The sequence below is a fragment of the Eublepharis macularius genome, chromosome 11, assembly GCF_028583425.1.
Source record: "Eublepharis macularius isolate TG4126 chromosome 11, MPM_Emac_v1.0, whole genome shotgun sequence".
Lineage (NCBI taxonomy): Eukaryota > Metazoa > Chordata > Lepidosauria > Squamata > Eublepharidae > Eublepharis > Eublepharis macularius.
In genome coordinates this window covers 94,216,544-94,233,259 of record NC_072800.1, presented here as the reverse complement: position 1 = coordinate 94,233,259, position 16,716 = coordinate 94,216,544, and positions in this window count along the sequence as shown.

Here is a 16,716-nt window from a genome sequence, read left to right as displayed (position 1 = left end):
TCCCAAATCTTTTCCAGTATGAGGGGAGGCTCCAAAGATCTCAACAGTTTCTGTCTTGCATGCCTTGTGACCCAGGGGGCTGCCAAGTTCTGGGAGCCTCTTCCAGAGGGCCTGGGCAGTGCTGACAAAAGCCGGGGAGCAAGCACTAGCAGAAGAGACCCTCAAAGCCTATGGAACAGCCAGCAGACGTTGCAGTGCTGGGTGGTGTTGCTGCCTGAGCTCTCAGCAAGAATCCAGGGAGCTTCCATATTCAGAGGCAGTCAACATGAATCCCAGTGCTGGGAGGAAGAGGCTACTGCCTCGACCTGCTCTTTTGGCCCTCGGGGCAACTGGTTGGCCACTGTGTGAGACAGGATACTGGACTGAATGGGCCACCGTTGGGCTAACAAAATACATTAAACCAGTGATTACATTTTGAACAATATAGAAATTCAGTAATAAACGCAGTAAAAATATAACACATACACAGCCAGGGAGGAGGAACAGTAAGATTACTGAGGGTACACCAAACAAAACAAAAATTTTCACCGGCTGGTGGAAGACAATGACGGGGACACAGACAAAACTCCCTGGGGAGGAAATTGCAACTTTTGGCACCACCACCGAGAAGGCCCTTTCTCAGGATTGCCGCCCATCTAGTCTTAGAGGGTGGGGGCACCCAAAGCAAGGCCTCTCAAGATTACTGCGGTTGAGAAGTAGGTTAATATAAGGAGAAGGTGGCCCTTAAGGTATGCTGGCCCTGAGCCAAGTTCAATACCAACAAATTGAGTTGTGCCTGGAAACAAAATTGGGAGGAAGTGCAGACGGAACAAGACCGGAGTGATTTGGTCCCTGTGACCCACGCCAGTCAACGCTCTGGCTGCAGCATTCTGTACCAATTTCAGCTTCTGGACAGTCTTCAAGAGCAGCCCCACATACAGCACACTGCAGCAGGGACGGATCAAGGGGGGGGTAGTCTGCCCCCGGCGCCACCAGGGAGGGAGCGCCGGGAGCAGCTGCCAGAGGGCGCAGGCAGCAGCCCCCCCGCCTCACAGCCCCCCACTCTGCCTTTCGCCTGCCCCACAGGATGGGGCAGCCGGCTTGCCGCGCAGCCCCTGTCCTGCAGGGCAGGCAAAAGGCAGCGCGGGGGGCCGCGGGGCCGGCCGTGCCATTCGCCTGCCCCGCAGGATGGGGCAGCCGGCCACCCCCTGTCCTGTGGGGCAGGCGAACGGTGCGGGGACAGGAGAGAACGTGGTGGATCCCCATGGGGAAGAGGCCAAGGGGCACAGCAGCAGTCCCCCCCCCTCCCCGCTCCACACTCAGAGGCCTGCCTTCACGGAGGACCAAAACCACTGCAAAACTCTGCCTCCCAGTCTCAACCCTGAAAGGTGGTCCAGATTGATGGTAGCAAAAGCTACCGAGAAGTCCAGGAAAATTAACAGGGTCGCACTACTTTGTCCATCTCCCAGTGCAAGTAATCCCCCAGGGTGACCAAGGCCGTTTCAGCCCCGTGACCAGGCTTGCATTCAGACTGGAGTGGATCCAAACAGCTTCATTCAGGAATCCCTGATGTTGCTCAGCCATCACTTGTTCCATCCCCTTGCACAAGAATAGTACATTTGAAACCGGACAGAAGTTATTCGTCTCTCTCTCTCTCTCTCTCACACACACACACACACACGCACCCCACCCCACCCCAGATGTAAACAGCCAGGAGGGACCAAGTTCGCACAAGCAGGTCGCAGGTCTCAAATAGATGGAGCCCGCCTGCTCCATCAGTATTTTCTTGGCCAGTTGGCTCCACTTTGTATTGCCTTTGGTGATCCTGGCCCATCCTTCAGCTGTCATGTCACCCTGGCTGCCTCCTCATCGGAGCACAGAAGCACACAGTGAGGGGAGCGCATGTCCTCCGTTGCTCAGACCTAGCAGGGGACCAGAAGAGCAGGCGCTGAGTTTCAGACACCAGCCAGTCCAAGAGAGGCGCATCGGTTAAGAGTGTCACACAGAGGGGAAGGCGAGGACATGACCGCCACAGCGAGCCCATCTCCAGTGTGAGGCCTTCCGGCTGGTTACTACATAGAATCCGGAGCGGCTTTGACTTCCAAAGCGAATACTTGAATGTCACCTGGCCTTGCATGTTCTCGGGGGTTTCTGTCTGTTGTGGCCTTGTCTTCTGAGGTTGGTCGGGGGGGGGCCTTAGTGATGGCACCCCACCCCAGATGTGGAATCTCAGCAGAATTGGCCTTGCGTGAGCCTGTTTTTAGGTGGGGTTAAAATATTTTCTAAGCTGACTGCCATGTTTTTGTCATGTTTCAGTCCAATCTTTTTGCACATTGGGGTGTTGGAGGGTTTTATGCCAATCCTACACTCCTCTCGCCCGGCCCGTTGTAAGCTGCAAAGACTCAGATGAGAGAGGTGTGGTAGAAAGGCTCTCGGTGACTGATACCTATTATACCTCTGCCGAGATAAAGGTACAGCCAAGGACTGTTAACCCGCCTTCATGCTTCCTGTGTGCCCCAGAGGTTTCCAGCTGGCCACTGTTGGAAACAGCATGCTAGAGGTTTGGTCTGCTCCTGCCGGGCAATTTGGGGGGAGCTCGGCTCACTCTGCAGGGCCTTTGTAGTGTGCCTCATTGTCTCTCTAAAGATAGCTTCGAGGCATGTAAAATCAATACTCCCCTATTCTGAGCTGAAGAGGGTGGCTCCCGGGCTCTCTGCCACACACCTTCCTGCTTCCCTTCCCATGCTGTAGGTCACTGGGCCCCATCAGAGTCTTTCATCGGATTTTCTTCAAACAACTTGAGAGGCAAGTCCGAAATGCCAGGCATTGGTATCGCCCTGGAGTCAGGCAGCTCCGAAACAAGAAAACGGAGAAGCAGGAGGGGTCCCTGGGAGGATCCCAGCACCAGGGCAGGCATGGCTGATTCTCCCTGCTCATCCACACATTCCAATTCTAGCAGTGACCTGCAGGTGCCTCAGGCCACGGGCGCCTCCTGCCTGCCTTAGCGCAGCTCTTCAAGGCCCCAGGCCAGGGCAATGGCCTCACCTTTCAGCAGAGAAGCTGGGGCCTGATCCTGGGGTCTTGTGCACACAAAGCATGGAGTGAGGGCCTAAAGCAGAGGGAACTGTTGCCTGTGGCTTCTGGCTGCTACCAGGGCCAGCCCACCAGACTAGGTGGATTGTTGGCCTGATCCCGCCAGGGTTGGGAGGGTAAGAAGCCCTCTGGCTCCCACCCAGCTTCCAATAGAACAGAGGCCACAGCGCTTGCAGCCCCACCTGCCCAGTGGTGCCATCCCATGCCCACCTTGACATGCAAGGGGGAGGAGGGGGCATTGGCGCCTGACAAGGACCGGAAGCCAAAGTGCTGTCGGGATCCTCTTTCAGAGAGCCCATTAATAATAGAGGATGCCATGCTCCGGAAGGTGTGCAGTGGCTCCCCAGGGACCAGCCTGTGAGGACGAGGCTGCTGCATCAAGGAAATGGCACACATGTGCATGCACAGCCAGCTATAGGCAGTCGGAGCCCAGGGCAGCACATTAAGGGCAGCCCCCAAAGGGTTGTGGCCTAGCCATGCCCGGAAGCCCCTCCACCCCACTGGGGATGCTCCAAAGCTCCCACAAGGCATCCTGGCCCCACACATGAAGGGTGGCTCATGTGGACCCATAAAGCAGATGAAAGTGCCTGCTCACCACCTCCCCCAGGGCCCGGGGGTTGCCCAGCAGCCAGCCAGTGCTTTGCACACTGCCCTCAATGCCCAGCCTGGGATCCTTGGCAGCCGCTGGACAAATTTGCACCAGAGGGCAGCAGCCACGAGAGGCGGCTTCAGACAGGATGTTATTTCCTCTTGCTCCCCAGCCTCCCGGACCTATTGAGGAGGGTTTGGGGGACAGGGAAATTATCCTTCCTAGTGAAGAGCACAGCTTGGCAGAAGGCACGGAGCCAGGAGGGGGAGGAAGCCACTGAAAATGTCTTCTTGGACAGGGTCTCCTTAGCTACTGCTTTACAATCCTCTGGGGGCTGCAACTTGACCGCCTTCTCTATTCAAGCCTGCCCACCCCATACACCTTCTGCCTTGTTCTCTCTCCATGCCTTGCCTGTCGGAAGAAGGGAGCGCCGACTCTCAAAAGCTTCTGCTCTGAAAAACGTGTGGGTCTCTAAGGTGTCGCTGGACTCAAATCCTGGTGCATGGCTGAGAAGGAAACTCTAGACTAGCTCAGCTCTGCATCGCTTGGATGTCTTTCAAGTCCTACCGGGTGGGATCACTTGTAGCCACTGGGCTGCCTGCCTGCCTGCTTGGCCCTTCGCTCAGTGAGGCCGTTCCTCCCATCCAGGTCTCCTGCCACACCACTCTCGTTCCAGCTGCCTCAGAATCTTCATTGAGGTTTGGGGGGATCCAGTCCAAACGGCACCCACAAGCCACACAGCTGGGGCTGGTCTAGGTGGGTGGGTAGAAGGCCCCAGTGGGGAAGGGCGTGAAGCTCTGCCCCCAGAAGAAACGCTTTGGGCAAGCGGGTCTCTGCTTTGGGAAGGAGGGCAGTGAACCAATTCTTGACAATTCCTGGCCAGAACGAGCCCAAGCCCCACGAATGCGTTAGAGTGGAGAGCAGGCAGGCTGGTGTAGACTTGTTGCGGCCCAAGGCTTGAGGAGCAGCACCTCAAGGAATCTGCTGTCCTCTCTTCTTTGCAATTTGTCTGCACGGGAGTCTCTGGGTGAGCCAACTATGGGGGTGGGGGGCGTATTTCCTTTTCACAAAAAAGAAGAGGGATAACAACAACATTTGATTTATATACTGCTCTTCAGGACCACTTAACGCCCAGTTTACAAAGAATGTTGTTATTATCCCCACAACAATCACCGTGAGGTGGGTGGGGCTGAGAGAGTTCTGAGAGAGCTGTGACTGACCCTAGGTCACCCAGTTGGCTTCAAGTGGAAACATGGGAATCAAACCCGGCTCTCCACATTAGAATCCTGCCGCTCTTAACCACTACACCAAACTGGCTCTCAATGCGGAGCACTGCTCTGAACCAAAACTTTTTTGGCCGGCAAAAGTGGCCAGTGCAGAATGAGGTGAAAGGTAAACTGGACAGCACGAGGGCAAAGATAGCCTTGGCAGAGGCTCCCTGGCAGGGGTGGGGAGGTTACAGGACGCTTCCCAAGACTGGCTGCACATGGAGAGCACTGAAGGGTGTACAGGGAGTGTCAAGCGGCTGATTCTCAGAAGGGCTGAAAAACTGGAACCCTCCAAATGCGAAGAAGAGGGGCAGATTTGATTTTATTATCCCCACAGTGTAGCTGAGGATTGGCCCTTGAACGGACTTGGGAAGTTTCCAGAGAGCTGCTGGTATCCAGGAGGAAGCCGAGCCCCCATGGCAATGCCAGGGCTTCTAGTTTTGCTGGTCCCCCCCCCCTCCTGTCCTGCCAGTGGCTGGATCTCAGCTGAGCAGCCATGTGTATCCGGCCAGTGATGGTGCAGAAGGAAGCAACAGGCAGGCCCCTTTCCAGCACCAGTCAGGTCGCTTCATCAAGTCTCTTCAGGGTAGTGCTAGGACATCAGCAATCTAGTTGTCCTGGCATCTTGGCACTGCCCCAGAGAGAGCTGATGAAGTGAACCGGCTGGTGCGGGACTCAGAGAGCCTCGGGCCAAACCACATGGTTGAAGGTCTCCCCCTTTTTTGACTGTCTGCCTTTCCTTTTCTGGCTGAGCTCTGCCCCTGAGAATGGTTGAGCAGCTAAGACCAACTATCTGAGCCTTAGCGGAGAGGAAAATTCAGATGCCGAGTGGATAACCTGGCAAGATGCCCATCCGCTGCTTGCCTTGGGCAAAGGGCTCTCGATGCCCACTGGGCGCACCAGCAGCTGACTCCACACTGCAAAGCAAGAGGGACCACCACGGGGGACGTTTTGCTCAAGTTTTTCTTGCTGTCCACATTGCGGAACAGGAGCCTTCAAGGGCCCTTTGCTTGCTATGGTGGCGTGAGGCAGTGGGTGGACCCAAGCTTTTCCTTGGCACCAAACACTTGCCCCTCTTGTTCAAAACGCTAATTGCTGACCCAGCCAGGTCTCTCAAATGCAGCTGCCCAGTGCAAGAAAAGGGGAGGTGGCAAGGCCCTTCTCGGCCACAGGAAGCACGGATGTCTGTGCTTCGCTTCCAGTCTTGCAATGCATGCACCCTTGCAGTGGTTCCATGCGGCTGACCACTTAACCCATTACACAGACAGAAAGGTGTGAGAGGCTGAACAGAGCAGTGCTCCCCCCTCCCCAGTGCCGGGGCCCTCTTTATCTTCCTCCTAAGTTAGGGGGAGGTAGAGAATCACGCTGCCCACTCCTCTGCTCACAGCCCTCCCAGCTGCAGGCCTGCCCACACTCTTGAGCAGAAACACCTTTAAGGAGGGGCGGGGCTCTCCGTTCGAGTGTGGCCAAGGCCAGCCAGGGGCCCCAAGCGCCAAGGCCTGGAGCTCACCCAAGCCCCACCAGTACCCGGGTGGGTGGCTGCTCTCCAATGGGCTCAGCCCCCCGGCCCTCCTCCCTCTCTTTCCCTCGCAGCAACAAGCGCTATCTCCAGGGAAGAAGATTTCAGCAGACAGGGTAGGAGGAGGGGGGAGCCGAGCCCACACGAGTGTGAAGGAAGCGTGTGCTCTGAGCCACTGCATGCACTGGGAGCCTTCCTCGCATGCCTAAAGGCGACAGGCCACACAGAGAGCTGTGGTGGATCAGCAAGCCCTTGTTTTCTTCTCGGGATCCCACTGTGGCCTACCCCACATCAGCACTGCACCTGGGTATGCCGTCCTGCCCTGTTTTGGCTGCCTGCAAGAATAAGAGGCCAGTTGGCACAGCCAGGCAACGAATCCCAAATCAATGCTCAGTGAGGGGGCAGGAATAGCCCACAGGAATGCAGTTGGCTGGGCAGCACTCTTGGCTGAGGGAGGGTGGGAGGGCAGCGGCTGTCCCTGATTTGAGGAAAATAAACATTCTGACTTGTTTCTGTGTTTGGGCAGAACACATGCAGCAGAGAGCCACATGGGCAGGGCATGCAGGAAGCAGAAGTTGGGGGGCGCAAAGCTGGCACATGCCTAAGGTTGTGTCGCAACACTCCCATAGAGCAGAGTCCAGGCTGAGACAGCACAAAGGCACAAAGGCAGCTGGCTGGTGCAAGACAAATGCTGTGCGGAAGACTTGGGGATGCTTCTTGTGTATGTCCGTAATGCTCCTTTGTCATGGATGCTTTTCCGCTGACCTTGACTAGGCAAACCTGGTAGAGGCCGGCGTCCGCCTGGTGTTCTCTGTGTGAAAAAGTGACGGACGAATCACAGAGGCTGAGCAGGATGGCATGGCCGGACCATGTTCGCAGTGCGCTGTCAGTACCTTCTTACTCAGAACAGCTCCCTCCGTTCAGCGGCTTCTGCCTGTGAGCTCTCTCTCACTGCAGTGTGTATTACTCAGGGGCCCCTTCGTCTGAGGCGCTTTCCTACTTGAACTCCTTGCTTCCTTCCATGTTCAGCCATCCATTCCCACCTGCCCCGTGTTGCTTTGTGTAACGGCAGGCACCGTCTTGAGCTCCTTGCAGTACTGACTTCTTGAGAAGGTGACATGGGCCGTCAGGACGTCCCGGCAAGAAGCCACAACCTCTCCATGGCCGCCTCTTCATGGGAGATTCGACTCTAGGCAGGAACTTCACAGCCAGACGTGAAGGTGGCTGCCCAACTCTCAAGCCACAGGCTAGCCCGACAGAGACTTCTGCTGGGGCCCTGCGGAGGGCTGCGTGTGTGTATGATGTGCCCTCAAGTCGCCTCCGACCTCTGGCGACCCTATGAAGGAAAGACCTCCAAAACGTCCTCTCCTTAACAGACTTGCTCAGATCCTGCAAACTGGAGGACGTGGCTTCCTTTATTGAGTCCAGCCATCTCGTTTTAGGGCTTCCTCTTTTCCTGCTGCCTTCCACTTTTCCTAGCATTATTGACTTTTCCAGAGAATCTTGTCTTCTCGTGATGTGACCAAAGTACCATCGCCTCAGTGTTGTCATTTTAGCTTCTAGGGAGAAATCAGGCTTGATTTGATCTAGAACCCACTGATGTGTCTTTTTGGCTGTCCGTGGTATCCGTGGAGGGCTGCCCTTTTGCTAATCTACTTGTGCCAGAATTCTGGAGGCACTTGCCTTGCCTCTGAGCTGCTGCAGGTCTCCAAAGCCTTCTAGAGTGGGCCAGTGCTAGACCTCTGGTGCTGCTGCTTCATCTTCCACTGGAGCCTTAGCACAAGTGTGGGGGGCCTGATGCAGCCCCCTCGGAGTGCTGCTTTGGGGGATCTCTGTACAGGAGCTGATGCCTGGAGCCAAGGCCCACCTGCTTGGCTGGCAGCTCATTTTTGACAGGGGCCATCTCTGGAACCAGGCAAGAGGCTAAGGAGTGGGCACTGCTGACTCTGCCCACCGAGCTGGATGAGAGGCACATGATCTCCCCTCGCCCCCCCCCATGTCATCAGAAGCCTCACCAAGGCTGAGAGTGGCTGGCCCAAGGTAATGCGCTAGCTACCTGGCAGAGTGGGGCTTTGAACCCAGCCTGAGCCTGCCATGTGAATCAGCAGCCCTACGCCTGCCTGCCTCCCCTGGGCCACTCTCGGGGGGGGGGGGGGGGGGGCTCATGCTGCAGGCGCCCTCTTTCTCCTGTGTGGTTGAGGGGCCACAGCTAGTGCGCCTCCCTTGGCCATTCCCTAAGACAACTGCGCATGGGCCAGTCATAAGGGACCCTCATTAGCAGCCCGAGGCACAGGGCAGGGAACTTGGGGGGGCACTTCTGCACCCCACGCCCCTCCCAGTCAGAATCCCCCCCCCAGAAGCCTGCTGGTGGCTGCAGGGGGGGGGATGCTGCCCGCTGTTGACCCGCTGCCTTGAATTTTCTGCTGGGGGGGGCAGATGGGGAGGCTTTGCCTAGCGAAGTGGGCTAAGTCAAGGGGGAGCTCTACCCAGGCCAGGCACCCGAGAGAAAGCGCCCCGCGGGGGGGGGGGGGGCGTGCCTGCAGAAGGGAGACGGCCTCTCGGCAGCTGAACGGCTTGGGGGGGGGTCCCCGCGGTGCACGTGCAAAGCGCCTTCCCGGGCAGCTCCCCGCCCCGCAAGGTGCTCGAGCCCTCCGGAGGCGCCCGGCCCGGAACCCCCAGGCGCCCCGCTGCGCCCACCCCCCACCCCAGGCTGCGTGCCGGCGCGCGGGGGCTGCGGGCGGGGCGGGGCCGGGCTTGCTGGGCGGCGGCGGCGGGGCCGGGCCGGGCCGGGGGCGTCTTCTGCACGCGCCATGCGGTGCTGCCGGGGCTGAGCGAGCCTGCGGAGGGCGGGACTCGGCGGCGCTCCGCGCCAATGTTGCAATAATGGGGCGCCCGGCCGCTCCCGCCGCCGCCGCCGCCGTCCTGCTGGCCCTGCTGGCCGCCCTCGCCGCCGGTAGGTGCCGCCTGCGCGGGGGGGGGGGGGCGTCGCCGCCCGAGCAAAACGGGGGGGGGGGGTCGTCTTGCGACGGGGCCGCGCTCGCGGGGAAGCCCCCCTCCCCGGCACGCAGCTCGGAGGCGGAGCGGGGGGGCCCAGCGGAAGGGCTGCGCGGGGGGGAGGGGGGAAGCGGCGGCCCGGGGGTGGGGGTGGGGGGTCCTCGTTCGTCCTTCTCTTTCTCCCCCCCCCCTTTCCCCCGTTTGCCGAGACGGGCCGGGGAGCTTTCCGGGGGCCGAGCTCTTGGAATGCCAGACACGTGTCACCCCGTCCACACGCCCCCCGCTCCGCTGCCGGCCCCGCCGGGCCTCGGGAGGTGGGGGCGCCTCCGCAGGCGAACCGAATCCCGCTGCCGCCCATCGGAGGGCGAGGGCGCCCGTGGGGCAGCGAAGGGCCGGCTCGCCCCTGCGGCGACACCGCCGTGGGTGAAGGGGGCGGGGGCTGTGCTGGGCCCGCTGCCGCGTTCCGACGTGTCGGCCCCGGGATTCCCGGGTCAGAGGCGCCGGGGCGGGGTGGGTGCGGGGGCTTTCCGAGGCTTGGCTCTTGCCGGGCGGGGGGCGGCAGTTCAAGGCCGCCTTGCAGATCCGCGCCTGCCCCGGTGCCCTTTGCCCAGCCAGGCCGGGGGGGGGGCGAAGGGAGCGGCCCCCCCGCGCCTCCGCAGCCCCGGCCGCCCCCCGAAGCCCCTCCCTGGTCCCCCCCCCCCCAATCTGGGCTTTGTCTGCTCCGGATCTGCCAGCGCCTGGGTCGGCCCAGCCCGCCCGAAGGGCACTCCCGGGCTCCGGGTCGGGGGGCCCCCGCACCCCTGCTGCCGTGCCCAGATTCCGGCTCCCCGCGGGGCAGCCCAGAGGCGAAACGGGGAGGAAGTCCCCCGGCCTCCCCCTGCTGCAACCCGCCGCCGCCGGTGCTTCCTTCGCCGCCGCCGCGCTCAAAATGAGGGGGCAGGAAAGCGGCGGCATCCGAGCGGCGGCTGCTATTTTTGCCACCGGCGCGGTGGGCGGCAGGCACGTCGGGGGGAACCCCCGTGTGACACCCGGGGACGACACCAGGGCTGCCGGCCTGGGGGGTGGGGGGCTCTTGCAGCTGGAGGCCTTGCCTTCCCCCCCCCCGGGGCCCTGCCCCTCTCTGCAGCACGGGGGGGCCAGGCCAGACCCCTGCACTGAGCCCTTCGTTTTCTTTCTTCCAGCCTCGGAAGGACATCCAAGACCCCCCAACGCGACCCACGTCCAAGGAGCTGCCTGGAAGGGGGGCGACCGGCAGCCAGGGACCGCAAGCGGAGGGCCCCCCGGGAAGGGCCCTCCGGTGCCTCGGAGGAACGAGACTCGGCAAGGGGCAGATGTCGTCTCCGCTGCCCCGGCCGCCTCCCAGGCAGACGGGGCAAAGGCACCCCAGCGCTACCCCCCTGCTGTTCTCCCGGAGGACAGAGACGTCGCTGCTTCCGATGACCCAGCCGCCGGCAGCCCCCCTGGGGCCAGCCACCCAGTGTGGCACTTTTCTGGGGGGAGCGACCCCGAGAAAAACCAGACGGAGACAACCCTTTGTTTGGGCTGCCTGGGCGGGAGGGGACAGGGGGTGGCAGAGCTGAAGGACCCTGGGGTGGGGGGCCGGGGCCGGGGGCCCATGGAAGCTCTCTCCAGCATAACCAGCTTTGCTCAGCCAGCCCTAGGCGAAGAAGGCACTAGCAAGTTGCTTGCGAGGGAAGAAGGGCCGGGGGACCCGCCTCAGATCCCCGAAAGCCAGGAAGAGGCGGGAAGCGGAGATCAGCATGCCGAGGCCCCCACAAGCCAGGGAGAGGCGGCAGGATGGACCGCCACCCCCACCGCCCTTGACTTGGCCACAGGGATGAGCTCACCAGCCGGCCAAGGCCTCCACGAGGGTGCGGCCGAGACAGACCTCCTGCGGGACACCGCTGGGCTGGACGTGCCGCCGTCCCCCACTTTGAGTGGCCCCATTCAGACGTTGGAGGAGGCAGAGAGGGATGTGGGCCAGGACTCCGCCCAGAAGGAGGAGCCTTTGGAGTTGTGGGCGGATTCCCCGAGCAGCTCGCCTGCGGAGGGGGCTCAAGGCCACACCGACTTGACCTGGCTCAGTACAGAAGCCCCCCGGTCGGCTGCCACGCCTTTGGTCCAGGAGCTTCAGCCCCCAAAGCCATCCTCGGACCCCGCGGCCTCTGAGATCATTGACATAGATTACTATGACCTGTTTGATGGGGACGCTTTGGGTGGGGCCGGTCCCGATTCGACCAAGAGGAAACCTTTGGATGACAAAGGGATGTCCTGGTCCCTCCACGACCTCTACGATGACTTCACGCCCTTCGACGAGTCGGATTTCTATCCCACCACCTCCTTTTACATTGATGGGGACGAGGAGGACCTGGAGGAGCCAGAAGACGATGAGGAAGAGGAAGATGGGGGAGGCGGGCTGGCTCGGGATCTGGAGGACGAAAACGACTACCGGATCCCCACTCCAGCCACGCCGAAAATCCAGACCGTAGTTCAGGAGGCGGAATCCACCAGCCGGCGCTACATTGTCCCCCCGCTGCAGACGTTCATTGTCTCTGGGGGTAACGGTGCGGCCACCCCAAGGCCCCGTCCGGCTGAACCTGGCAGGGACCAGAGCCTGTCCGGCGGTGGTGAGAATGGCACAGACTGCCGGAGTGGCTACATCCGGCACAACCACACCTGCAAATCTTTGTGCGACATCTTCCCCAGCTACTGCCACAATGGGGGACAGTGCTACCTGGTTGAGAATTTGGGAGCCTTCTGCAGGTGAGCTATTGCAGGCAGCAAGTGGGGCGAGGTCACAGTTCTTGACTGACAACAGAAATGCACTCTGTATATGGTTAGGCGTGCTTTTCTGCACAATTCCATAATATTACTTTGTATGTGTGTCTCTTCAAAGAGTGAAGAGTTGTGGCCAAAGTTGGGAAAGGGGCAGGGCTAAAGGAGGAGAGGCGGGGCTAGAAGAGCAACAGGTCTTGCAGGCGGGCTTTTTTCTACTTCCTCAGTAGCCATGCTTTGCTAAAAGCGCATTTCTCTCGAGAGCAGTGGAAGGTGAGAGCCAGTTTGGTATAGTGGTTAAGAGCACGGGACTCTAATCTGGAGAGCCGGGTTTGATTCCCCACTCCTCCACTTGAAGCCAGCTGGGTGACCTTGGGCTAGTCACAGCTCTCTCAGAGCTCTCTCAGCCCCACCCACCTCACAGGGTGTTTTGTTGTGGGGATAATAATGACGTATTTTGTAAACCGCTCTGAGTGGGCATTGTCCTGAAGGGTGGTATATAAATCTATTATTATCATGATCATCATCATCATCATCATTATTATTATTATTAAGGTGCCTGAATGTCACGAAGCTTCGAAAGCTCCCAGAGGCAATGACATTGAAGGCCCTCCTAGCATGCCTGCCCTCCCCTTCCAGTATGGATCTGAGCTTTTGTTTGCCAGCTGTTGTTTGCTGTGGAGGGATGGAGGGAGGTGGTGGAGATAGAAAAAGCCCATCCAAGATTTGGGCAGAACCAGCCATTATGTAGAGAATTCTTTTTCAGAGCTGGGTGGTCTATTAGACAGGCCCCGGCAGTTGCCTACGGCACCAGTTTGGGGAGCAAAAGAGGCTCAGGAGAGATGAACCCTTTGTAAATCTTTCTATTTGGGCTGTTTTCCTGCTGAAAATTACCTCCACCTTTAAACTGCATTTGTCCCCTTTGGGGGGAATGTACAGGTATGTGTAAAGTCAGAGCAATTTAGAAGCGGTGATTTTCAGCAGAAAAATGGCTCAAGGGGAGAGGGCCAAGAATCTCTCTCTTTGCACTAATCCTCCCCCTTAATGAATTTTGCTTTTTTAAAAGCCCTAAAAGGGAATCTCAGAAGGGCTTGTAAGGAGTGGTTCTGCCTTCTGCAGCCCTTCGTGCTGAGAGCTGAGTTGCCCACGGAGCAAAACCCAGACTGGCTTCCTACCTGCTGCTGCGTCACTTGGCCTGTGGGCTCTTGATATCTCTTGGTCTAATGCATTTTTATCCCGCCCTTCCTCTGTGCAGCCCACGGCAGCACGTGTGGTTTCCCCTTCCCCATTTATCCTCACAAGGGTAAGAGAAGGTGATTGGCCCAGGAACAACCTGGGATGACTGGAGATTTGAACTCAGACCTCCTGGATCCTAGTTCTCTTCTCTAGCCACTACACCATGCTTTTCCAGGCTGCCAGCTGAAGGTGTGAATAAGAGGCATGATTATGCCTGGGGTGAAAGAACTGGACCTGATGTGGTACCTGCGATGGCGACCCATTTATACATGCAAGTCCTCCTGAGGCTGTTCGCTGATGTAGCTGTGAGGGTCAGCAGCCAGCAGCGAGCGAGGGGGTCACCAGCAAGAGGCCACCTTGGGCCTGCCAAAATTATCACGCTTGCTCCTTTCTGCCTCCCTTTCTCCTGGTTACAGCATCCAGTCCCTTATCTCCTGGCATCTTCCCCATGGGAGGTAAGAGCGTGGGGTGGCTGAGGGCCAGCAAGTGCATGTTGGGGTAACTCAAGATTCGCCCTTGGATTGCATTGTCTCTGTTGAAACTGATCCTACTGTCCACCACATCACGCTGCCCCACAACCTATAAATCAGTGCAAACCAGAATACTTGACCCATTGAGCCAAGCCAGGTGTGCTGCAGGGATGGCCAGAAAACTCCAAGGGTCCTTAGGTGGGCGGAAAACCCTTCCCTACACAGTGCAGAGTCAGCGATGGGCAGGCGATTTAGGACAAACCCAAGGAAGTCCTCTGTGCAGTGCAGGATTCAGTTCTGAACTTCTGGCTAAGGGACGTGGGGATGGTCACTGGCTTGGTTGGCTTTAAAGGGGCATTGGGCAAATTCACGGAGGAGGAGAAGAAACCCATCAAGGGCTATTAACCACAGTAGTTCAAGGGAACTCCCCTGACCAGGAGAAGTATACCTGTGGTTTCTAGATACTGGGCTCAGTCAAAAAGGGGAGGGTTGCTACCCGCCCTGTCCTCTTTCCACTGTTACTGGCCAGGACAGCTCTGAACAGATGACTGGAGCGGATGGACCTTTGGCCTGATCCGGCTGGGCTCTTCCTCTGTGCCTCCCGGTTTGCAGCGCACCCTGGGGGGCCGCAGGTGCCCCTAACTCACTTTTGGCTTTCTCTTTCCCTTCTGTGCATGAGATTATTGGGGGTAGAGGAAGATCCTGTGCCCAGACCCGTGCTTGGAAGGGGCACCGTACGAAAGACGGCGCCGTGTGGATGCCACACCTGTGTTCCTAGTAGGCCTGGAGTCCTCCTCAGATTACAGCTGGGATATCCAGACTGCAGAGATCAGTTCCCCTAGGGGGGAAATGGCATCCTTGGGGGGGGGGCTCCATAGCTTCATATCCCTGCTGAACTCCCTGTCCAAATTCCACCTTGCCCCCAAATCTCCAGGAATTTCCCAGGTTGGAGATGGCAACCCTAGTTCCCAGGTGGCTGGGCCTTTGGTGCATGCCACCTGCGAATCCAGCTTGCTGCATCTTCCTCAGGACCCTGCCAGAATCAGTGCTTAGCAGACAAGCGCCCGTCTGCCTCTTGCCACTTCCTAGGAGGCTCACGCACACTGCCTGACCTGCGGCTCGGGAGCAGCCCGAGAAGGCCGGGCCCTTGAGCACTGGGCAGGCAAAGAGAAGAGGGAGGAGTGTCCCTGCCCCCCCCCTTACAAGCGCTCAGCCGGCTCAGCAAAGCGGGAATTAGGTCAGAGCTGCCCTGACGAGATGCGCCCATCGCTAATCAGCTATGACAGGCTGTGGGCTGCGGAAGCTGCACCAGGCAGCAGTAGGATGGGCACGAATATGCAGCGCCCTGTGAGTAACCTCTGGGGTTCCCTGTGTATGGCATGCACCTTGACAACCAGCAGGTAGCATGTGGGACATGAGTTCAAATCCCTGCTCTTCCATGTCCGAAGAAGCCCTGGACGAAATCACAGCTGCTATGAATAGACCAGGAAGCTCTACACGTCTGAAAAGTACAGGGGAGGTAGAGGGGAGTGCATTGCCCGTCTCTTGTCCGCTCTGGGCTTTTGCGCTGCTCCTCACAGCTCGTCTCTTGCTGGCTGTTCTCAGAGAATCCCTCTGGTACTCTCTGTCTGGTGCGGCCTGTGGAGGTGGGTGAAGCAGTCCTGATCCCCGTTCTGCGAGGAAGCTTATGGGGTGCCCCAGACAAAACATTTCTCACACAAAGCTAGGCTTTGCGTCCCCCAGTCTGAGTTTCTCCAGCAACATTTGCATTTTGAGGGATGGAAAAAATGCAGCGTGCCTGAATGGAAACATTGCCGTGTGGCTTTCCCACTGCAGCTGCAGCGCCAGGAAAAGATGCACCCGTTGGCTTTTCCTTCTGTGCTTCTCTTGAAAGGGACAGGAGCCCTCTCAGATTCTCTCAATTCGGCTGAATGTTGTGCTTTCTGTGGTCATAGATCCAGAGGAGTTCGCTGTGTTAGTCTGTAGTTGCAAAATAGTAAAGAGTCCAGGAGCACCTTTAAGACTAACCAACTGTATTGTAGCATAAGCTTTTGAGAACCGCAGCTCTCTTCATCAGATGCATCATCAGCTTTCAAGAACCACGGCACTCTTTGTCAGATGCATCGTCAGCTTTTGAGAACCACAGCTCTCTTCATCAGATGCATCTGACAAAGAGCACCGTGGTTCTCGAAAGCTTATGCTACACAAGTTAGTTAGCCTTAAAGGTGCTACTGGACTCTTTGTTTTGAGACTACAGACAAACACGGCTAACTCCTCTGGATCTTGGTCAAACTGGACTATGAAATGGCGCCTGAGCCGGGGGTTGGGGGGGGTGAAGTCGGGTGCTTTGATTTCCAAGTGCCTGTGCTGCAGAGCGAGCTACCCCTGTGGCTTAGCACACTTGCGGTGAGATTGTTACTTTTCCAATCTAGGGTGGACATACAGGGGAAGAATCGGTGCTTAATTAAAAGCAAAGGAAGGGGGGGGGGTTGGCTTCCCGCAGCCTGGAGGCCCCCTCCTGACGCCCAGGCCTTTCCATCTCTCAAGAGGTGTGTCTCTCTCACACATGGGGGCCCAGAGGCTGATCTTTTTGCAGGGACTCTGCCTAATCCATGTGGACATCCTGCTCTCCTGTAGGAATGGGTTTCAGGCAGGCAAAACCATGGTGGAGCCTAAAAGAACATTGGGGGGGGTAGCTGAGGTCACAAGCCTCAAAGGCCCTGGTTCCGGGTTTCGGTTTGGCTGCAGACACACTTGGTCAGCAACGTGTGCCTCAACTTCAGTCTTCCTCCC